The sequence below is a fragment of the Aotus nancymaae genome, unplaced genomic scaffold, assembly GCF_030222135.1.
Source record: "Aotus nancymaae isolate 86718 unplaced genomic scaffold, 86718_ANA_hifiasm-v0.15.2.pri h1tg000043l, whole genome shotgun sequence".
Lineage (NCBI taxonomy): Eukaryota > Metazoa > Chordata > Mammalia > Primates > Aotidae > Aotus > Aotus nancymaae.
The window spans coordinates 5,837,246-5,862,495 of NW_026988457.1; the positions used below are offsets into that span (position 1 = coordinate 5,837,246).

Here is a 25,250-nt window from a genome sequence, read left to right on the forward strand (position 1 = left end):
ACTATAAAACATCACTGAAAGAGATGAAGATGTATATAAATGCAGGGATGTCTCATGCCTCTTGGACTAGACAACTTAATATTGTTAATATAGCAATACTCCTCAAATTGATAAAGAGATTCAATGTAATCTCTATCAAATTCCGAGATGTGTGCTTTGCAGAAATTGAGAGGCAGATCCTAAGATTCACAGGGAAATTCAAGTGATACAGAATAGCCAAAACACTCTTGAGGAAGAAGAACAAAGTTACAAGACTCCAACTTCCCTATTCCCAAACTTATTATAAAGTTGCAGTAATCAAAGCAGTATGGTAGTGACCATAAGGATAGACATATAGACTAATGGAATAGGACTCAGAATCCAAAAATAAACCCATACCTCTATGGTCAATTGATTTTTGACAAGGATGCCAAAGCCATTCAACAGGGGAAAGAATATGCTGAGACAACTAAATATCCATTTGCAAAAGCATGGAGTTGGGAAACTACTTTATATCATATACAAACATTAACTTGAAATGGACCAAACACCTAAATGTAGGAGATAAGATTATAACCCTCTTAAAAAAAAACATAGGGGAATAAATCTTTGTGGCCAATTAGGTATTAGTTTCTTAGATATGACACAAAAAGTACAAACAGCAAAACAGAAAATAGGTCCATTGGACTTTATAAATATTAAAAATTTTGTGCTGTAGAGGACACTATTAAGAAAGTGAAAAGATAAACCACAAAATTGAGGAAAATATTTGTAAATCACTTATGTGATAAGGGATTAACATCCAGAATATGTAAAGAACTCTTACAACTTTACAATAAAGGGATAAGTAACCCAATTTTAAAAATGCACGAATGATTTAAATAGAAATCTCTCTAAATAACATATACAAATGGCCAACCCACATATGAAAAGATTTCCAGCAGCATTAATCATTAGGGAAATGCAAATCAAAACCACAATGAGATACACTTCACAGCCATTAGAATGGTTATCATAAAAAAGACAGACAACAAGATGCATTGGTGAGCATGAGGAGAAACTGAATCCTCATACATTGCTAGTAAGAATATAAAATGGTTCTGACACTTTGGAGAAAGTTTGGCTTCTTCAAAAAGTTAAACATAGTTACCATATGACCCAGGAATTCCAATCCTAAGTATGTACACAAGACAAACGAAAACATGTACATGCATGTTTATAATGGTCCAAAGAGTTAACAATCAAATGTCCAAGAGTTAACAAATGTCTATCATCTGAGGAATTGATAAAGAAAACAGAATAAGAGTATTATTCAACCATAAAAAAGAATAAAGTAGTGGCCGGGCGTGATGGCTCACGCCTGCAATCCCAGCACTATGGGAGGCCAAGGTGGGTGGATCACCTGAGGTTGGGAGAGCAAGACCAGCCTAACCAACATGGAGAAACCTCATCTCTACTAAAAATACAAAATTAGCCAGGCTCGGTGGCAGGCCCCTGTAATCCCAGCTACTTGGGAGGCTGAGGCAGAAGAATCTCTTGAACCCAGGAGGTGGAGGTTGCGGTGAACCAAGATTGCGCCATTGCACTCCAGCCTGGGCAACAGGAGCAAAACTCCATCTCAAAAAAAAAGAAAATAAAGTACTGATACATGCTACTACATAGATGAAACTTGAAAATATGCTATGTGAAGAAGCCAGACACAAAAGGGTCCATACTGTATAATTTCATTTACATGAAATGTGCAAAATAGGCAAATCTATACAGACAGTAGATTAGTGGTTGCCAGGGCCTGGGGAAGAGGAGAATGGCGGCCGATTGCTGTTGGGGCTGGCATCTTCTTGGGGATAATGAAAATGCTCTGGAATTTGTTAGCAGTGGTGATTTAGCAGTGTTGGGAATATACTGAAGCTACTAAATTTTATACTTTAAAAGTGAGTTTTATAGACTGTGAATCACATCTCAAAAATTCAAATAAAGTAAGATAAAGAGTACTAAAACATAACCTATTGAAAAGCAAAACAGGTACATTTCTGTGAACTCTTCTGCCATGGTTCAGAGGCTGTTAGGCTAATTCATGATTTTACCTTGGTTAGTCAATCAGACATGGAAAGTCTCGGAAATACTTCTGTCTGATTTTTGTACCCTACTGGGTCTTCTGTACGGGACTGAATGGAAGGAGGCTTTGATAGTAAGAATAATACGCCAGCCTCAGACTTTGCTGCTTCTTGTCTTGTCTCTCCAGTGCCTGGCCCTGTGGCCCTTGACAAGCCGCACCTCATGGCGTGACTCATTTCTCTTTTTTGAGTCTTTAGAGTCTGCTTGTCCCGTCCCTCACACCTGGAGGAGTGCTAAGAACTAGGTACACAAAATAACTGCATGGCATTTTACAAATCTGAATACTTCAGAAATACAAGCTAAGAATCCTTCTTTCAATTGACTTTAATGGGACAAGCAGACCTAATCCCTAATGTCTTTCTAAACTCAGAAGTAATTATTAGTAAGAGGTTAACACTAATCTAAATGTTATTCTTTGTGGATGGGCATAAACAACAATAAACTTTTCTTCTGAATCGCATGGACTCAAATTCTGGCTAAGTATTATGCAACTGAAATGAGAGCTGAGACAATGAATCGTTTCTTCAGAGAACAAATACAATTATTGGCAAGAATTAATGGTATTTTTCTATGACCAGCTCCAATACATCAATCCAGGAGGCCAATACCCTATAGTCAAAATGTAATGACAGGCAAGTCCATAACAAATGGTGACTTTGTGAATCACGGTGATACTGTCAAATTAATGCATTCTCAGTTTTAGTCTCTCCCCTCCCAGCCCATTCCAGTCCTAATCTCTCCAGGTATGAGTGATCACTCCCTCATTTAATTCCATTTGTATATATTTTTATTGAACCAGGGACACTTTATTTCACCTATTTATGATAATTTCTGTCCCTTAGTACTAGACATAAGCCCTTGGGAAAACAGAGGCTGTGTCGTTTCCATCTTTGACTGCCAAGAATACTATATAGTAACTGGAACGTAGTAGACATTTAATAAATGCATAAATGAATGAATTCACAATGCAAATTGTTGGCAAATTTTTATATGAGCACAGGATAGCAACAGCCAGAAGGAAGTTCTGAAATTGGTTCCCAGAATTGCTACTGTAGTGGTAGGTTTAAAATCCTCAGGGAAATACCACAGCTGACCCCAGAGAAATTTGCAAGAATATTTTTGAAAATGGGAAACATATTAGAAGCAGAGGTTCTTAGTGGCAAAGACTTTAAGCAAGTTAACAATGCCACCACCCTGGCCACATCAGCCACACACCTTTGCACCTGCTCTCCTCCCCACCTTTCTACTTAAGTGGGCAACATCTTCCCCACTCCTTATCCCACTTTCTGGCTTAATTTTTCTCCATAGCAGTTATCACTATGTATTCTAATGATTTTTAAAATTTATTATTACCTGTCTTCCCTCCTACATCAACAGAACCTAAACTCTGATTTGATATAGTCTGGTTTTCTCTGCTCTATACCCAGTGCTAGAAATAGTCACTGGACATAGTAACTGCTCAAGAAATAATTATGGATGGAAGGAAGGGAAAAGGGGTAGACAGGAGGGAAAAAGAGGGAATGAAAGGAGAATGAAAGGAAAGAAAGGGATCAATCTAAGAAATATTTAAAGGTCTTGAAAGCTTTTTACAATGTTTAATATATTCAGGTAAGCTTCTGGTTCACAGATTTTGTTTGCCTTACAAATATTTTTAAAAATTAAAAATCTGGACACTTCCCATAAAAATATATATTATGAGTTTCTCCCAATCAAGTCTGGTTAAACTAGGTCTAGCTCTCATTCCTCATTGGTCATGTAGAAATTAATGGCAGCTTTAGTAGGGGCATGGGCCAGAGTGACCTAACTTACCAGAGAATCGTAAATGAGGAATGGAAGTTGGGATCATTCCCGGGTTTTCTGACATGCCAGGATAATCTTGTTATGGATATGTAACACAGAAGTCCTCAGAATAATTTAGATTCCTATGGAAACTCATATTCCCAAGGGTATGAACTTCTTTTTTTTTTCTTCTTTTTTCTTTTTTTTATTGAGACAGAGTCTTGCTCTGTCGCCAGGTATCAGGCTGGAGTGCAGTGGTGCAATCTCGGCTCACTGCAACCTTCACCTCCTGGGTTCAAGCAATTCTCCCGCCTCAGCCTCCCAAGTAGCTGGGACTACAGGTGTGCGCCACCATGCCCAGCTAATTTTTGTATTTTAGTAGAGACGGGGTTTCACCATGTTGGCCAGGATGGTCTCGATCTCCTGACTTCATGATCTGCCCGCCTCGGCCTCCCAAAAGAATTTAAAGGTATATAAATTCCTTTAGAGTCATTAAAATCCTTTGAAATGTTTAGATGTAACTGTCCAAAGGGCATCTTGCCTCCTCACTTTGTAAGTCAGTGAGTAGTTGCGCTCACTCTTCTACATAAGCCCAATCAATGCGAAGGCTTTGTTCAACCTACCCATTCATACTACTCCTTAACAGTAGTAAATCGATTACTTCTGATGATTATGGGTATTTTTCTATAAGGTAGATTTTCTATTTTATGGTGTCTAGTGTATTTTTTGACTGTGGCAAAATATACATTATATAAAATACACTATTGTAACCATTTTTAAGTGCACGCTTTAGTGGCATTAAGTACATTTGCATTGTTGTGCTGCCATCACCATCAGCCATCACCAAATGCTTTCATGATCCCAAACTGTACCCATTAAGTAATACTTCCCCATTCCCCTTCCTCCAGTCCCTAGTAACCACCATACTACTTCCTGTCTCTCTGAATTGGATGACTCTAGTTACCTGGCTTAAGTAGAATCCTACAGTTTTGGTCCTATTGTGTCTGCTTTATTTCATTTAGCATAACATCCTAGAGGTTTATCCATGTTGTAGCATTTATCAGAATTTTCTTCCTCTTGAAGGCTGAAGAGCATTCCATTGTATGTACATAACACATTCATCCATCGATAGACACTTGAGTTGCTTCCACATTTTTGCTATTGCAAATAATGCTGCCATGAACATACGTGTGTACAAATATGGTTGTTTTATGTGGTGCTTCTAACTTTGCAAAGTGTTTTTGTGTCTATAATATCATAACCCCTCTGAGATAGATTAGTTAGTATTTTCCTCTTCTAGTAAATAAGAAATCCAAATTTTAAAAAGTTAAATCACTTGTCAATTTAGGGACAGTTTCTGACTCTTAGCTTGGAGTATCTTTTTCTCAATACACCTTTCACTTTTCATCCCAATGATCCTTCACCAGCTGAAGATACCAGAGACTGTGACATTGAAAAATATATTATTTGGTCTTTGTCCCCCTTTTCTGGAAACAACTCCTAAAATTCTTAGAATCTTCAAAGTGACCCTAAGACCAAGGCCAGTAGTCTTAGTAGCTAAGACTACTTTTAGTATGCTAAGACCATCACTAGCAGCTCCTCGGTAGTTTTGGGATGGGGGCTGGTCACCAGAAAGACCAAGGCATGATTATAGAAGGTTGGGACTTTCACTTCTACTCCCCAATCTCTGGGAAGGGGAGAGTTGCTAAAGGTTAAATTGATCACCAATGGGCAGTGATTTAATCAATCATGCCTACATAACGAAGCTGCCATAAAAAACACACAGAGGACAGGGTTTGGAGAGCTTCCTGATAGCTGAACACGTGGAGGTTCCTGGAGGGTGGCAAGCCCAGGGAGCACATGAAAGCTCTTTGCCCCTTTCCTCATATCCCTATGTATCTGTTCATCTGCATCCTTTTGTAATGGGTCAATGTGTTTCCCTGAGTTCTATGATCCACTGTAGCAAATTAATGTAACACGAAAAAGTGAGTATGGGAACTCCAATTTATAGCCTGTTGGTCAGAAGCACAGGCCACAACCTGGGTGGTGGTGGTTGTTGTTTTTTGAGATGGAGTCTTACTCTGTCACCCAGGCTGGAGTGCAATGGCATGATCTTGGCAACCTCCATCTCCTGGGTTCAAGCGATTCTCCTGCCTCAGCCTCCTGAGTAATTGGGACTACAGGCCCACACCACCTCGCCCGGCTAATTTTTGTATTTTTAGTAGAGACAGGGTTTCACCATGATGGCCAGGATGGTCTCCATCTCCTGACCTTGTGATCCACGTGCCTCGGCTTCCCAAAGTGCTGGGATTACAGGCGCAAGCCAACACGCCTAGCCAACCTGGGGCTTTTGATTGGCCTTGGAAGTAGGAGCAGTTGTGGGACTGAGCCTTGAACCTATGGGACCTAACACTGTCTCCAGGTAGATAGCACCAGAACTGAATTGAATTGGAAGACACCCAGCTGGTGTCTGTTACAGAATTCCCTGCTTGCTTGCTTGCTTGGTGCGTGGGGAAAACCCATGCTAAATGAAGTCAGTAGGCTCACATTTAGGGGGAAAACTATGTTTTAAAATCTATCTTTCAGGCATCAGTTGCAGCTGTTTTTTCTCTTAAGAAAATGACATGCTGAGCTAACTAAGCCAGACTGTCTCTCCCTTACTTCTCAACTATGCCATTTATGCTACAAGCTAGGAAACTACGTCTACAACCGAAATAAAGGATTTAAGTCTTGATTACTCACGGGCTTAAATCATACCTGATATGGTTTCACATGCTATTCTTTGATAACAATCTTTATTAAATTCCAGAGATGCCAATGCCATGTTTGAATAGAGAGTCTGAAAAGTTGAGAGGTCCTTAGAGGAACACTGACGGAGGGGAGAAGAGGCCAGGTAGGCAGGTGTGGACAGACCAGCTACGCTCTGCTCATGAGGCCCTTCCCAACAATAATCCAGCCCAAGCAGAACCATGGTTTTCATGTTAACTGATTTGTACTTGTGTGGGTTTTCTTAGCTGAATTCATGTTTTGTTATGTCAATAACAGTAAGCAAGATTGTTTTTCTGAAATAGTGCCATTATCTGTGCTCGTTCTCATAGTTTCTCACTAGAAAGGTACTTCTATCTGTCAGAACTCTCTAAATGTTAACATTTCTCCAATTGCTAAAACCTCTCTAACCATAACAATTCCACATCAGTAGGAAAGTTCCCAAATCTTACGTTTTTTTCTGATTTATTTGCCTTTGGCCTGCCCTTGTTGGTACTGATCAGGTGTAGACCATTGGTGAAATACAGCCAATTCCTTTGATAGTAACATTTGGTGGTGGTTCTCTCTGTACAGTCAGGGAGTTAGTAACTATTTGATTTGCACTGTGGGTTTGTTTGTTTTTCAAGAGACAAGATCTTGCTCTGTTGCCCAGGCTGGAGTGAAGTGATACAATTATAGCTCATTGCAGACCTGAACTCCTGGGCTCAAGTCATCTTCCTGAGTAGCGGAAATACAGGTGGGAGCCACTATGTCAGGTACATTCCTTTTTTTTTTTTTTTGAGATGGAGTCTTGCTCTGTCACCCAGGCTGGAGTGCAGTGGTGCGATCTTGGCTCACTGCAACCTCCGCCTCCTGGGTTCAAGCGATTCTCCTGCCTCAGCCTCCTGAGTAGCTGGGATTACAGGTGCGTGCCACCACACCCAGCTAATTTTTGTATCTTTAATAGAGACAGCGTTTCACCATGTTGATCAGGCAGGTCTCGAACTCCTGACCTCGTGATCCACCCGCCTTGGCCTCCCAAAGTGCTGGGATTACAGGCATGAGCCACCACGCCCAGCCCGGGTACATTTTTTATTTTTCGTAGAGACAAAAAGTCTCACTATATTGCACAGGCTGGTCTTGAACTCCTAGCCTCAAACGATCCTCCTGCCTTGGCCTCCCAAGATCAGGAGATTACAGGTGTGAATGAATCACTGTGCCCAGCCTGTGCTGTTAGATTCCTAATGAGTTTCACTTTCTTGGTAGGGTTGCCAAATACAGCAAAGAAAAATATAGGACATATATATAAAGTTAAATTTCAGATAAACAAGTAACTTTTTATAAATAGATTTCATGTGACATTTGGAACATACTTATACTGAAATATTGTTTATCTGAAATTCACATTTAATTGGGTGGCTTGTATTATATCCGGCAACACTATTCCTTAGATTTCTTCCAGGAATGTTACTCAAAAAGTAGGGTCTCATAGTGTCATCAACAAATGCCACTTATCATGATAGCGTCTGAACTTGGTTATATGGAGTGACCTAAATTGAAGGATAAACTGCAATGTCAGGGATACAGGACAAGAGATAATGAGGACTTGCCTCTCAGCTGTGGTTCTCCTTTGGAAGCAGAAGCAGACATAGGTAGTTTACAGTCCCAGGTGGTTAACCTGAAACGCAAGATTTGTGAGACCAGCCGAGGGAAGAGGAAGTAAGAAGGCAAGTCCAGACCTGACACATACTAAATTTTTTTAGTCCTGAAAACCGTAGTGTGTGTAGAGACTCTACTGGTGTTTGAGTCTGTTCTCACGCTGCTAAAAAAAAACTGCCCGATATTGCGTAATTTATAAAGAAAAGAGATTTAACTCACGGTTCCACGTGACTGGGGAGGCCTCAGAAAATTCGCAATCATGGCGGAAAGCACCTCTCCACAGGGCGGCAAGAGAGAGAATGCATACCAGCAGGGAAAATGCCAGCCACTTATAAAACCATCAGGTCTCATGAGAACGCACAAACTATCGCGAGAACAGCATGGGGGAAACCGCCCCCGTGATCAAATTACTTTCACTGGTTCTGCCCTTATTAACACGTGGGGATTGTTACAATTTGAGGTGATATTTGGGTGGGGGCACAGAGCCAACCCCTATCAACTGGGAAGTGTACATATGTGTGTATCTATGTATGGGAGAGCAAGGGAGGAGGGGAAGGAATAGGAATATGATCTCCTGGCAAGAAAAATATTATGATTATATTCTAATATACATGTAGGCTCACAAATATCTCATCTTTAAAGTAATTTATTTCTTGCCCACCCCCAAACTATCTATCTGGGTTCCCCAATCAGTTTGGAGTCGTTACACTTTTGCATATTTGATTGTATGTGGACATTTTACGGCATGAATAAAAATGAAGTAAAAATTTGCTTTGTTTTGAAAATGTTGTAATGGAAAGACCAGCGGAATGCATATGTTACCACTCCTTTCCCAAACAGCCTTGGAGATCCAGGTGAAGTGTGCGTCTGGTCAAGGTGCAAGTTACATCTGCTTTTCTCTGTGACGCTCCACATATCTAAACACCTGCATTTTAACTTCATGTTCTACCGTTTTCAAGCCAGGGCCACAAGCCAATCTAGTTCTATTGAAAAAAAAGCCTCCCCCTCTTTATGAAACTGCAAAGAACAAAGAAAAATTTGTGGGAGCATGGAATACACCATGCTCTATACCTCTTCTCTAGTTGCCATGAGATAAAAGATCACACAAGGTTAAAAATAATTTTTAAAGCTGACACCCATTAATTTGAAAACTGCCATAACCCCGTTGGTCAAATGGGTAAGGAGACATAAACTTTTCCCAAGGAGGAAATATAAAAAGCTAATGAGTACCCTCCCCACCCAAAATTTTGTTTCCATAGCAGTAAATAATAATACAAGTTAAAATGAGACCGTTTTCTCTATAATCTTAGCAACGTCTTCAGAACATATCAAATTGAGTGTTGGTGAGAGTGAGGTATTTATACCCATTGACTGCTAACAGTAGTTTGAACTGATACAACCTTCCTAGAAAATAATTTTCTAATATCAAACAATATTACTTTTTCTTTTTCTTTTCTTTCTTTTTTTTTGTTTTTTGGAGATAGGGTCTCATTCTGTCATCTAGGCTGGAGTGCAGTGTACAGTGCTGAGAACATGGCTCATTGCGGCCTCAACCTCCTGGGCTCAAGAGATCCTCTTACCTTGGCCTCCCAAAGTGCTGGGATTACAGGCATGAGCCACAGTGCCTGGCCAATGATATTCTTTCAATGATAGAAATCTTAAAGCTATTCTAAGTTTTAAAGATACCTTAAAAGATCTAAGATACCTTATGGACAAAAAATAATATCAGCATTTTGAAAAATAAAATTTCTGTAAGAAAATGAAATGTTTAGCTGCTAGGGTACAGTTTATTAATTTTGTACATGAAAAAGTTGAAATAGTAATGGTATGCAATCAATAAAAACAATGTTTATGATTAATTTTTAAAATGTGAGGAAATGCCTTTGTCATATATTTAGCTAATAAAGAGTAGTGCAAATTACATTTAGTTTAGGATCAATTATGTTAAAATAGTAGAAAAAGAATTACAAAGACATATACAATGTTAACAGAGGTTATCTAATAAGGGAATATGACCATAAGGGAATTTTACTTGTGTTTTACTGTTTTCCATATTGTGCAAGTATTCTATGACAGTCAGAAAAAAAATAGGCACTGACTGGTCAGGTGGATAGCAGAGCAGGAGGGGGGAAGGCAGAAAGGCTCTCTCAGATCCGGTTTGGATGCTCTCAGAGTTTAGAGCTTCTCCAACAGGAAAACAAGAAGCCCCGGGTTCCAAACGCCTCTTTTATGTTTTGAGACGGAGTTTTGCTTTTGTTACCCAGGCCGGAGTACCATGGCGCTATCTCTGCTCACCGCAACCTCCGCCTCCTGAGTTCAAGCAATTCTCCTGCCTCAGCCTCCTGAGTAGCTGGGACTACAGGCTGTGCCACCAGGCCCAGCTAATTTTTGTATTTTTAGTAGAGACAGGGTTTCACCATGTTGACCAGGATGGTCTCGATCTCTTGACCTCGTGATCCACCCACCAAGTGCTGGGATTATAGGCGTGAGCCACCGCGCCCGGCCCAAACGCCTCTTAATGAGTTCAGCTTCTGTCTTACTTGCCTGAACCTAATACTGTGGCACCGTTACTCCAACACTTTCCATAATGGCCAGTTCTGCCCTCACCACTCTGAAGAGAGGCTGGCAACTTTCAACAGGAAAGGAAGCGTCCAAATACTTCTGCAAGGAGGAAGGAATGCAAGCTGGGTTGTACAAACAGGACTGGGTATTCATTTCAGCTTTGTCTTAGTCCCAACAGAGATAAAACAGGATTTTCCTAGATCCAAGTAACCACTAATCCTTTCCAGTTGCCATTCAGGATCTGAGGGGGGAAATGTAGGGATGCTGAAGAGACATTCATTTCTCAACTTTTTTCCACTCTAACCAGTTAACCTGCTCCAGGAGGCTCTTTTCACTCTTCCCATTTCCTGTTTGTGGCACACTATCACATACAACCCTACGCTAAATAAGAGTTTAGTAGCAGACACACTCAATTTGTTTTTACAATTGTTGCTGAGTTTTTGGTGTCACAGAAAAACAGAATACGTCGTCAGCAGCAGGGGTTCCACATCGATTCACTTGAGGGTTTTCTCTCTGAAAACTTACAGAACTGTGTAAGTCTTTGGACTTGGTTAAAATTCCTTTTAATGCATTCACAGTTTGCTGCAGGTGATTAAAGCAATGCTCTTTCTCACCTTGAAGAAATCTCACAGATTTCCATTTCATTCTTGGCTTCATTTCTTGTTCTTGTTGAAATTGACACAAGTCAGTTGCCTGCTTTGAACTTCAGTTACCAAACTTAAACTATTGACTCTTTTACTTACCTTACGCATCCTGAGAGAAAAGATAAAATGAGATCCTGTGTGAGAAACATTTTGTAAACTGTGTTGCGAATGTCACAATGATGAGAAGGAAGGAGGGACACAGGAGGTGGACACCCTGTGATTGTGGCGAACATTTCGGGGTCAGGGGCCTATCAAGGAAGCATCCAACAACATAATCCAGATTTCTCAAAGGTAAAGTCCTGCTTCTTAATTAAGGTAAGTTCTCGATCATGTTCTACCTAATGCTCCCTTGTTGAGTGGTGAGTGAAATTGGAGAAAACCTGAATCCCTTGATGTTTTATGCAACTTATGCAATACATTTTAAAAGGAGTGGTTCTGTGGCATTTTTCATATTCTGAAGGAGCATATAATTTTAAAAATCCAAATGGACTTTTGATCAAATGGAACAAGACATGCAGGAGGCTATCACGTTCATGACAGAACATAAGAAAAAACAATACACAGATATTTAATCTTATTGTGGTCAAGAATTAATGGCTACTCTTGTACCTTTAATTAAGAAATAAGAGCATTTAAGTTATCTCTCTTGACCAGCAGCTAAATGACAGCAATATTTTCTTTCACCAGCTCCCTTCTCCTGCCAGTTGCTTTGTGTTGGTTAATTTTGCTGGAAAGACAATGCCTAATAGGATTATTTCAGACAGTGGAGGAATTACTACCAAGGATAATTTTTTCTCTTATAGGAGAACATGCATCTTTATTTTGACTTTCCTATTTTTCTTCCAGTAATGAGGTGAAGTAATGCTGTTTAACCAACTGAAAGCTTTCTGGCTTTCAGAGGCAGCCATTCAGAAAAGGCTGATCTTAAATGGGAGAAAAGGGAACCATTAAGCTAAAAATAAAATGAACTCCAAGCTCTGACTCTCTCCTGGGGTCACCTTGCTGCCATAACTTTTGGTTAATGAGAGTCTCAAGGGGGAAGGTCCTAAGTCAATGTCACTCAGCTGGCTCAGTGTAAGCTCTTGGGCTGCATGTGTCAGTAGACTCCATGCTTGACCACAGGGACCTGGAATGAACCAAGTGACCTCTGACTTGTCCCTGAAGAAAGAGAAGCTGCTGCTAACATGAGACTAGGCCATGTGGTAAGGTCAACACATTCCTTTAACCCCAGACCTCTTACAGACTCTCTGGGAATGCTATGACATGCTTCCTAATCTCTAAACAGAGGAAAATTTCTAGGTCACCTTTATGGATCTCAGGAGAAAGAGCCAACATTTCTCTGAATTCATTTTGCATTGATGTTTTAATATTACTAATATATTGATTAGAACTTATATAAAATTACATTCATAGGCTGGAAATGATCTTAGATGTCATTTTAGTCTAGGACTTCCTCCACTGTAATAGAAAGGAGACTCTATGGTGTATTAATGCAGCATTGTTAAGAGCAGAGACTGTCAGATTGCTTGGGTTTGAATGAATGTCAACCCATCAACTCCATCTCTCTTTACCTCAGTGTTCTCCTATGCAAAATAGGGGTAATTAAAGTACCTACTGCACAGAGTGTTATGAAGATTAAATAAGATTAATATATTTAAAGTATGTAGAGTATCCAACTAAACGCTATATAATGTTTGCTCATATTGTCAAAGACTTTAACAAAGTGCTATGTAATCTTTGCTATATATATATAGATTTATATATATTTTTTTATATAAAATGTATTATTATAATTTTTATTTATTTATTTATTTTGAGACAGAGTCACGCTCTGTCACCCAGGCTGGAGTTCAGTGGCGCCATCTCAGCTCACTGCAACCTCCATCTCCCCAGTTCAAGCGATTCTCCTGTCTCAGCCACCCAAGTAACTGGGATTACAGGTGTCCACCACCACGCCTGGCTAATTTTTTGAGTTTTTAGTAGAGACGGGGTTTTGCCATGTTGGCCAGGGTGGTCTCGAACTCCTGACCGCAGGTGATGTACCCGCCTCGGCCTCCCAAAATGCCTGGATTACAGGCGTGAACCATCAAACCCAGCCTAAAATGTATTATTAACCACATATATTTAAAAAGTGGATGGATGAATAGATGGATGAATTTTAGGTCCCAAACTCTGGGACAAAGGCTGTGAAGACAGAATGTACTTCCATTAACCACAAGTAACCCAGGAATGTTCACCAAACATTATGTAGACTGAATAGATGTTTCCCTTATCTATAACTTAGCACATTTTAAAATGTATTATTAACCACATATATTTTCCTCTCTGACCACATTGGTCATTCGTGCCATTTCTGTTACTTCTGTTTAAGAAACTTCTGAAAGATACGGTGATAAGTATGGTCAACAGCAATGATATGGAAAGAAGAGCTTGACTATGAAGATGTTACTGAGGCCGGGCATGGTGGCTCACACCTGTAATCTCAGCACTTTGGGAGGCCGAGGCGGGTGGATCACGAGGTCAAGAGATCAAGACCATCATGCCCAACATGGTGAAACCCCATCTCTACTAAAAATACAAAAATTAGCCAGGCATGGTGGCACATGCCTGTGGTCCCAGCTACTCCAGAGGCTGAGGCGGAAGAATTGCTTCAACCCAGGAGGCAGAGGTTGCAGTGAGCTGAGATTGCGCCACTGCACTCTAGGCGGGTGACAGAGCAAGACTCCATCTCAAAAAAAAAAAAAAGAAAAAGAAAATGTTATTGAGGGACAAGCAGCAGTATCTTGAGAATCTCAAGCTCTACCCTCCATGGTAGGATGCGGCCATCCATACCTGTTGGAAGAGAATAGAATGTCTATGTAGCTTTATCTCTTTGTTGGAGTAGAATGCCTATATGGTTTTTATCTGCTTTTCAGAAAAATGTTAGAAAAAATCTACGTTGTTCTCTCAGAACTCATGTACTCTATTTACTTTAAATTTACTTTCATTTTCTAATTCATATAGATGCATATGTAGGCAATTAAGCAAGTAGTTTTAGGTGCATGTGTGTGTATGTGTGAATGTGTTCATTTATCTTCTCAACTACTGCATTTCTTCACTTCTATGACACCGTCCTCCTGAGGTGCACCATTAGATAATGTATCACTAAGAAAGACAAATAACACTATCAATTAAACTATCACTTGCTATCAGTTGTAAAATGCATCCCAGTTTCAGAGATGTAAAAATGTGGTCCGGGGGTGGTGGTTCACGCCTGTAGTCCCAGCACTTTGGGAGGCCGAGGCAGGCAGATCACGAGGTCAGGAGTTTGAGACCAGCCTGGCCAACATGGTGAAACCTTGTCTCTACTAAAAATACAAAAATTAGCGAGGCATGCTGGTGGGCGCCTGTAATCCCAGCTCCTCGGAGGGAGGCTGAGCAGGAGAATCGCTTGAAACCAAAAGGCGGAGGTTGCAGTGAGCAGAGATCATGTGTGCTACTGCACTCCAGCCTGGGTGACAAGAGTTAAACTTTGCCTCAAAAAAATAAAAATGTGGAAACATCCTGACTACTCTTCATTGGTAACAATGCTTTTCATGTGGTCTATTACAAAAACATCCTTTTTAATGGATGCTGAAGAGTTGTGTTAAATGAGGGTTAGCCTAAAGCTAACTCCTTACGTATTTTAAGTTCAGCCTAAAGTTTCCTCTGTATATCATGAACCATAACAAGTGGAAGTGTAAACGGACGCAGACCATAGCCTACACTTGTGCCAGTCACAGAGTTTCGGCCAATGAAATGTAGCCAACTGTTTGAACCCTGTTCAAATAAGGCAAACACTGAGCTGTAACCAATCTGGCTGTTTCTGTCCCTCACTTCCATTTTCTTTACATCACTTTCCTTTTTCTGTCTATAGATTTTCTTCCGCCACGTGGCTGTACTGGAGTCTCTGAGCCTACTCTGGCTCAAGAGGCTGCCCAGTTCAGGGATCATTCATTGCTAAATTATACTTTTCTAAATTTAATTTGGCTGAAGTTTTTCTTTTATCAGTTGTCAAACTGAAACACTTTGTACCTAATTGTTTCAAATATCTATTTAAAAAAATGGACCTTGAGGAAAAATTCAACTGCTAAAACCAAGTCCTGGGTCTTTTATTAAACATACAAACTTGAATATTTATAAGTGAAATGATGATGTCTTAGTTTCACTTCACCAGCAATCTGGTGGTGGACATTGTGGGAGAGTATGGCTGAGGGTGGCTATGAGTTGGCAATTAATTGGTCAAACTGGATTGCAAGCACATGGGGGATTATGATAGCATTCATTCAACATTCCAAGAAAAGAAGAGTTTTTGTCTGTACAGTAGTGACAGAAGAGGAAGAGGACTGTGCTCCCATGTGCCCAAGAGGAAATCTCCATGCCCGAGGTAGTAGGTTACAGAGGGAGACTAAAGAGAACGTGTTTCCTGGAACCGTGAGTGAGGAGATGAGTGAGACACTGCTCACTGCTAGTCGGTCACCTTCCTTCTGAAGGCCTTGTTTTGTTGAAGTTGACTGGGTTGTACCTTTTGTTACAGGGATGGATGGCTAGGCCTCATAATTGCACCTAGCCCTGAAGATCACTTGCTACTTTACATTAGTGTTTGCTCAGCCTCAGGGGGTGAAGAAAGCTGGCATAGAGGCTAACTAAAAACAGCAACAATAGCAATTAAAATTTTCACTGAATGATCCAGCCGCTGTGCTAAGTAGTTTACCCCATGTTGTTTTATTTAATTATCTTAACAACCCTATCAGGTAATACTATTATTTCCTCTACTTTTACCTGTGGGAAAACAGACAGAAAAAAGTTAAATGCATTTCCCAAAACTGGCAAGTGGCAGGTCCTGGATCACAGTCTAAACTTATGCTCTAAGTCACAGCCATGCGTTGCCTTATTTCTGTTGTACCAGGTTAAGAGCAATGGAAATCACATCCTGCTGAGAAAGGCTTGCAGAATAGGACTAAAATCTCAGCCTTCAGCCTATAATCAGCAGAAGCAGATGGGTGTAAAGGAACACGGACACAGGAAATGACCCTCATAGCAACAAATCAAAAAGGAATGCAGAAACCTCTGCTAAGTAGATAAACGTAGTCCTATCCAGGACAGACGAGGCCAGCTCGTCTGACTTCCATTCCCTCCTGGGTCTTTAAACCTTATCAGAGTATGCTCATGCTTTCTCCAGCCTCTCGTGCCTGGGTTCATTGGTGTGTAGCACACCATCTCCTGGAATGCCAGTGGTCCTGCTGAACTTTTACCACTTGCTCCCTCCATCTGGAACCTTACCCATGCTCACTAACTGCTGTAATAAGAAGAGGATGTTCTTTTTTTAAAAAAATCATTAATTAATTAATTTAAATTGCATTTTAGGTTTTGGGGTACATGTGAAGAACATGTCAGATGGTTGCGTAGGTACACCTTTTTATCATACTCTTGTAAGTCCCTCAGGAGCCCTATCTGTCCCACTGTATTTTGTTACAAAATCTAATCATTATTCATTACACTTGTGCAGATTTGAAGATTGTTCCTGCCCTGGCAGGCCAACTACTACCACCTTCTCCATATTTACCCACAAACGCCTGAGCAACATTTAAATAAATAGAACTTTTGGAGTGAGAAGTGTTGGAATCACCATCTGGATTGGCCGATCATTTGGGCTGCAGGATCCTGAGGGCAGCTCAAGGATTACATGTGTGTTCACAACTGAGGAAAGTCGCATGGGGACAGGACTATGATACAGGCTATGGCTTGCACAGGGCTTGGCATATAGTATTTCCTATCTTATATTCCTCCTCTGCAAAGATCACATTGAACTTCAGTGGGGCATTTTGTAAATCCTTCATGGTATCATTGCAGACAAGATTAAGAATATGGGCTGAGCTGTCTGGGTACAGTGGCTCATGCCTGTAATCCCAGCACTTTTGGAGGCCAAGGCGGGCAGATCACGAGGTCAGGAGATCATTCTGGCCAACGTGGTGACACTCCATCTCTACTAAAATACAAAATATTAGCCAGGTGTGGTGGTACGTGCCTGTAGTCTCAGCTGCTTGGGAGGCTGAGGCAGGGGAATTGTTTGAATCTGGGCAACAGAGGTTGCAGCGATTGTGCCACTGCACTCCAGCTTGGTAACAGAGCAAGACTCCATATCAAAAAAAAAAAAAAAAAAAAAAAAAAAATGGGCTGAGCTCATGCAACTAGGTAGGTTAATAACTCATTGAACGAACATAATTGGAGAATGTCATCAAAGATCACATTGCATTTTTTTGTCTATAACATAAGGAATTTCCTATCAACTAAAATCCTGAAGTCTTATTTCACAAATACAAGTTCTTCCAGTGAGTGCTTCTGTACTTATGATTATGATCCAAAATAAATAATCTTATATTTGTCACTGTTACTTAGGTCTAGGTAGCTTGAGCTCATTATTCCAACCTGTTAAGATCTGTTTTCATTTTGATGCTGTTGTCACATAAGTTGATTCTTCATTTTGACTTTATATTCAGAAATTTACTAAACATGCATTTATCCAGGGCACTGATGGAAATGCTTGTTTATCAGGACAGGACCAAGAACAGGGTTTTTAATAAGTCACCAGACGTTCCCTCCCCCGAGTGGCTTATAAGCACCCTCTACGTATGTTCATTCGAGCGTTTATTAATCTGCCTAATCACATTAGCTAGGCCCATATTTCTTCATCTTGTCTCCCACGATACTGTGAAGGATTTACAAAAATGCCCCACTGAAGTTCAAGTGTATTTTGTCTATTGCACTTCCTTGAACTATTGTTTCCCATTAATTTGCCCAAATTCAATTTGCCTAAAAGCAATTTGACAAAAAGCAATTTGGTTAAAAAGATAATTTTGTCAAAACAATGGTCTAGTTAAAAGGGAATAATGCTGATAGGTATTTTGTCAAAATTGGTCTGAATTGCTACCCATTCTGCACCTTATATAGTTTTGTGCATATATTGCTTTTCCTCAATAGTTTGATTTTTTAATTTCTAATTATTTTTCCAGCTGATTATTCCTATTAGGCATTGCTTTATAATGTAGAATAATTGAAACAATCTAACTGTTCGGCAATTAATTAAAAGTGCAAATGTCCAACAATTGATGGATTACTTTGACATTATGATAGTTTCCAATTACCATATGGTAGTTAAAAGACCATATGTAGTCATAGGGAAAGCATATAGAAGCCTACCGTGCACTAATGTGCAATCATTGGCTAGCCCTTCTTGAACAGGATTATGTTTAAAATTGGTTTTCTGGTTTGTATTCATTATTCTCCAGTAAAATACATATGTTATTCTGAAAGCATAAAATAGGCTGGTCGCAATGGCTCACATCTGTAATCCCAACACTGAGAGGCTGAGGCAGGAGTATCAGTTGAGGTCAGGAGTTCAAGACCAGCCTGGGCAACATAGCATGACCCCCTCTCTACAAAAAATACAAAAATTAGCTGGGTGTGATGGTGCATACTTTTATTCCCAGCTACTCTGGAGGCTGAGGCAAGAGGATGACTTGAACCTAGGAATTTCAGGTTATAGTGGGCTGTGACTGGGCCACGGCTCTTCAGCCTGGGCAACAGAGCAAGACCCTGTCTCTAAATAAATAAATATAGTTAAATTTAAGAAATGAATAAAAAGCCTAAAGTAATACACAAGTCACAATTTTAGTGTGTTGTTCAACCACTCTATCAATTTCAAATAATTTGCTCCTATTATTAAATCCTTAGCTTGTCCCTTTTACACTGTTGGTGGGAGTGTAAATTAGTACAACCATTATGGAAAACAGTGTGGCAATTCCTCAAGGATCTAGAACCAGAAAATACCATCTGACCCAGCAATCCCATTACTGGGTATATACCCAAAGGATTATAAATTATTTTACTATAAAAACACATACACACATATGTTTATTGCAGCACTATTAACAATAGAAAAGACTTAGAACCAACCCAAATGCCCATCAATGATAGACTGGATAAAGAAATGTGGCACATATACACCATGGAATACTATGCAACCATAATAAAGGATGAGTTCATGTCCTTTGCTGGGACATGGATGCAGCTAGAAACCAACATTCTCAGCAAACATACACAGGAACAGAAAACCAAACACCAAATATTATCACTCATAAATGGGAGTTGAACAGTGAGAACAGGTGGACACAGAGAGGAGAACATCACACACTGCTGTCTGTCAGGGGGTGGGGGGAAAGGGAGGGAGAGCATTAGGACAAATACTTAATGTATGTGGGGCTTAAAACCTAGATGACGGGTTGATGAGTGCAGCAAACCACCATGGCACATGTATACCTGTGTAACAAACCTGCATGTTCTGCACATGTATCCCAGAACTTAAATAAAATAAATAAACAAAATTTTAAAAATCCTTAGCTTGTCCTCTAAGCAATTCCTTAGTTGTTCAAACTTTTCACAACACAAATTACTTGAAGATGAATTCATTATACATAATGACAAAAGCAAAAGTTCTGAAAACCGTAAAATAAAATTTAAAGCTACTTACAGTGTTATAAAGCTGTCCCATGTTCGATCACCCATATTTGAATATATAATGATGGGAAATATTTGCAACCAATTTATCGTGTTGAATGATTTGCTTTGATAAAATTAGTTTTGACTAAATAACATGCTATCCATCTACAGGCTAGAAACACAAGAACAAAACAACATGACTATATTGATTATTTCCTTTTTAATGAATCTGTTCTGAATTCCAGGATTCATTGGCCTCTCTTTTGGATGTCTTACAAGCCATTCCTTTAATAATCTGTTTTAGAATATTGCCAATTTAAGAAAATGTAAGCGTATGCATAAGTTCCTTTTAGAGCGGCTCAAAGACCCCAATAGGGCAATAGGTGCTGACAAATGAAGCTAGGATGCTGTCCATGCATTTGATTCCAAGTGTTTCATGCTGATTGATTCTCAGGGAAATGGCTTGACTTCTTCATCCTCTGGCATCTCTACAGAATCAATTCAAGAACGTTACATGTGTTTAATATTCTGACGTTCTTATTTTCTTACTCGGTCCTTATAGGTTTCCCAGTGTTATTTTCCTTTGACCCATTTTACTATTATTTTAAAACTCAGTGTGATTCCAGAGCTGTGAGTGTTGCTTGGCTCTGCTCATGGCCTAAATTTGTGGCCATCTGAGAGAGCAGGTGCGTAAGAGTTGCAAAAAATTCCTAGAAATTGCCAATAGACTCTTTGTGAGTCCTCTAAGTGTTCACCAGACATGTAGCATATAGGTAGTAAGTTACACTTTACATGATCTTGCCTAGTATACCACATTAGATAAGACAGAATATATACATTAGCTTTTGTCTTGTCTATAGATGGATGCAGTCAGAATTATTAACTCTTTGTGTGTGTGTGTGTGATGGAGTGTCACCTGGCTGGAGCGCAGTGCAGTGGCACAATCTCGGCTTACTGCAACCCCCGCCTCCCAGGTTCAAGCGATTCTCCTGCCTCAGCCCCTCGTCAGGTAGCTGGGATTACAGGTGCACACCACCATGCCCAGCTAATTGTTGTATTTTTAGTAGAGACCAGGTTTCACCATGTTGGCCAGGATAGTCTCGATCTCTTGACTTTGTGATCTGCCCGCCTCAGGCTCCCAAAGTGCTGGGATTACAGGTGTGAGCCACTGTGCCTGGCCCAGAAGTATTTACTCTTTTATTATTATTATTATTATTTTTTGAGATGGAGTCTTGCTCTATCTCCCAGGCTGGAGGGCAGTGGTGCAATCTCAACTCTTGGCAACCTCCACCTTCTGGGTCCAAGCAATTCTCCTTCCTCAGCCTCCTGAGTAGCTGGGATTACAGGCAGGTGCCACCATGCCCAGCTAAATTTTGTATTTTTAGTAGAGACAGGGTTTCACCATGTTGCCCAGGTTGGTCTTAAACTCAGGAGATCTGCCCACCTCGGCCTCCCAGAGTGCTAGGATTACAGGCGCGGGCCACTGCACCAGACCATCATTATTAACTTTTAATATCATATTACTCACTGTCTTATGGTTTGTTAAAATAAAATGGTCTAATGGTCTAATTGCATCTCTTAGTCTTTGTTCATGTAGCATTGCATCCCCACGTAATCTTAGTGAAAATTTCTAAAATGAAATATTCTTCACATGGGACATGAAATCATAATAATTAATTTCAGCTATTTCTTCAGCCTTTCATTCATTCAACAAAAAATGAAAAGTAGGCTGGGCAGAGTGGCTCACGCCTGTAATCCTAGCACTTTGGGAGGCCGAGGCTGGCATATCATGATGTCAGGAGTTTGAGACCAGCCTGGTCAATGTGGTGAAACCCCGTCTCTACTAAAAATACAAAAATTAGCCAGGCATGGTGGCAGGTGACTGTAACCCAGCTACTAGGGAGGCTGAGGCAGGAGAATTTCTTGAAACCAGAAGGCGAAGTTTGCAGTGAGCTGAGATCGCGCCACTGCACTCCAACCTGGGCAAAAGGGCAAAACTCCACCTCAAAAAAAAGAAAAGTAAAACTAATAAAAATAAAGGGAAAAAAAGGAAACTATTAGCTCTACAGACACATAACATATTCTTTAAATGTGAGCTCTGAAATGGTGTGGTTTCATCAGGATCTGGTTCTAAGTTAGCATAGACCAATGAATAGGAATAATTCTTAGCATAGACCAATGTATAGGAATAGCAGTAAGATCAATGAAGAGGAGTAATTCTTATTCCTCTAGTTTATAATTCCAGTGCCTTTGTCTACCTTTTGGAGACTGTCCCCCAAGCATTCCTATGCTAAAAAATCAGAGTCTGAGTGCAACCATGAGGGAAAGACCCCGCATTGTTAAAGATGAAAACTACCAGAAACTGAGTGAATTTTTCAATAAAGGAAGTGTCATCTTTAGTAAAAGAATCAGAGAAATCTTGAATACTTTTCTGGTGATTATTTTCTAAATTGACACAGGTAACACATTTTAGTCTCATCCCTGTTATTCCTTTTCATTTTATTAAAAAAAGAAAAGAAATTGCTGAGAATGGCCCTGATGTCATGTCTGGTTAATGAAACTAACATGTTGCTTAAATATTTATCCTCACATACATAGTATTTGGACTGCAGATGTGGAGAAATGTTGCCAAGTTATAAATAACTCTTTGAGTAAGGCAATGACACACTGGAATGCTAATCCAAGCCCACTGCTGTCCTTCACACCTACATCCTGGGTGTCCTGGCTGCATGAAGTAAACAGCCCCAGCTTCCCTTCCTTAGAAACCTTCACCTTTCTGCTAGAGCCATTTTTAAAATGTGTGCCAAGACTAGCAAGAAACAGTGACAGGAGGAGAAAAATCGTCAGAGAGCCACTCTCGGTTCCAGAGACCCCCACATTGCTATGGCATACCTGTTGGGGAAATTTTCTTGCCTCCAGGACAAAGGTAGCTTCAACACTCTAATCCTTAGAGTGAATGAGTACCTACCCTAATCTGTTTGTGCGCAGCTAATCAGCCATTAAGATGTCTGGTTCACAAAACTAACCAAGCACTATGGTTCAAAGCACAGAGCCATGAGAATACCTAAGGTCAGGTGAGACAGCTTAGTTCTGGAAAGGAAAATGTCTGGAGGAGAAAGTTGTCAGGCTAAGACCCCACTACTGCTGCACCCTCAGATTTTAGGTAGGTTGTCCTTTGGGGTTCACCTTCTCAGTATGTAGGTAGGAGGGAATCTGTGTCATGGGAATATGCCCTGGGGACTTACATGTAAATATAAGCCCTATCAAGGATGAGAAAGAATGTGGAGCAAGAATATGATTTGCTTTCTGTGGAGTGAGACAGGGATTGGTGCTCTCTGTGCAAAGGGCACAGTAAGAGTTTGGAGATTTCAGGGGAAGGAACTTAGGCCCTGTATACCTGATAAAGGCAAAGGAAGAAAGTAGGAACGTGTGGGCAAAGATTTAAGAAAATAGCCGCAGTTAGATTATCGACTACATCTTCTCTTTTAAGGTCTCTAGGGCACAAAAAGAAGACTCAACATCTTATTTTCCCCAGTGAGAGATAACTATTATACCGTGATACCCTCTTAGAAACAGATCAATGAGCAGGCTAAAAGCATCTTTGAAGGCAGATCCAGCTTGAACAAAAACATTAAAAGGTCCTGTACGTTTCTACGGGAAGATCGGATTTTGTTAACAACATTAGACAAATAATTGCCTTATATATTGTTGAACTTGTTCTACATCCTTTTATGTCTGATAAATCCCCGGCTCCTAGTCTGTACTATAGTTACTTTCAACTTTCCAATTTAATTTGCCACAATCACAGGAAACTGGCCTGCACACACTAACACCTAATCCCCAACAGATTTTTCACATCTTACGGAGCAGTACCAATACAATTGTAGCAGCGGAGTTTAATCCCCTCCCATACCTAAGCAAGCCACAAGCAGCATACAGGATAAAGACCCGCAGATCTGGACTGACACTTGGTTACAATTGCACTGGTGTTTTCTCCCTATGGGTTGGACCTGCACCCAGACCCACTTTCAAGTGGCAAGGATAATTTGATCCCATTTTAAAGCATACTGATTTACAGAGAGCAGAGAGAAAACCCAGTCTGCTCTGGGAATTTCCACACAAGTATAAAAGTACAACAAATCTACATGACCATTTCATTATGGAAAACTGTATTTTTTAAACAGTGGTGAGTTTTTTCCTTTTAAGTCAGAGCTGTGCGTACACGTTTGACAGTGAGCCGTTATTAATCCTAAAGGCAGGAGGTTAGGCAGCATGTTAGTTTCACATTAAACAACAAAGAGTTTCAAGGAGCGTCCTCAAATTACACTTAGAGTTTCAAAGTTCAAGAATTGTGGCTGAGCACTCCTTACCTTACAATTTCAGGTCCAAAGAGGTCTTTAAGTTTAAAGTAGTACATCAAATGTTGCAGGATTTATTTTCTTGCATGAAAGTCTCATCTGTCATAGCACCCCACTCCCGAGAGGAGCCCAGCCTCCTCTTCCCGAACACCAATGAGGAAACCAGAAGAGCACATGGGGGAAGTGGCTTCCCTGAAAGCCTGTCAGAGTCTGCACATGCTCTTTGTGACAGAGGTGCCAAATTAACCTTGGCATGAGACTCACAATGCACCTCATTGTGAGGTCCTGGGCACCTTTTAGGGGAAGAAAAAGGTTATAAAATGTTCCAGCCAATCTAAAGTTTTCACGCATTTGCTGAGATGTGCCTCTCATTCATTAAAAATAAAAGAGAATCATAATAATTATTTTCTGTTAATTATTTTCTGTTAATTAATTTCTGACGTACAAGTAAGACTATTAACAGCCCACCACCATATTGAGATAAGAGGGAAAGCTATCTTTTGGAATTCTGCTACTGTTTCAGGCTAGTGGGAAGGAGTACTTTATATATATAGGATATATATATATTATTGCATTTTAGGTTTTGGGGTACATGTGAAGAACATGCAAGATTGTTCTCATTCATAGGAAGGAGTAATTTTTAAAGCTTCATCTCACCACCTAGAAAAGTGCCTGTTCTATAAGAGCTGACAGGACGATTTATTGGAATGAAGTTCATGATTATGAGTGTACAATGTAAAACAATGTTTGCTAATATGTTCCACCAGGACCAACGGTAAAATGAAGATCTGCATCTGTGTTGTAAAGTCAATCTGTGATATTGACATAGTATTTCAAGTGAACTCTCCCCATTAAGGTAACTAGAAATCATTATGAGGAGGAAGTCCACGCC

General features: G+C 40.2%; 1 protein-coding gene across 4 annotated transcripts in view; it reads right to left on the reverse strand.

The window, feature by feature from the left end:
* STARD13 (StAR related lipid transfer domain containing 13) overlaps window positions 1-24,489 on the reverse strand; it is a 557,207-nt gene extending 532,718 nt beyond the window's left edge. For all 4 annotated transcript variants that reach the window (XM_012465553.3, XM_064361750.1, XM_064361752.1 and 1 more), the window contains exon 1: window positions 24,371-24,489. The gene's annotated coding sequence lies outside the window, so the exon portion shown is untranslated. The remainder of the gene's footprint in view (window positions 1-24,370) is intronic.
* Between the last annotated feature and the right edge of the window lie 761 nt (window positions 24,490-25,250).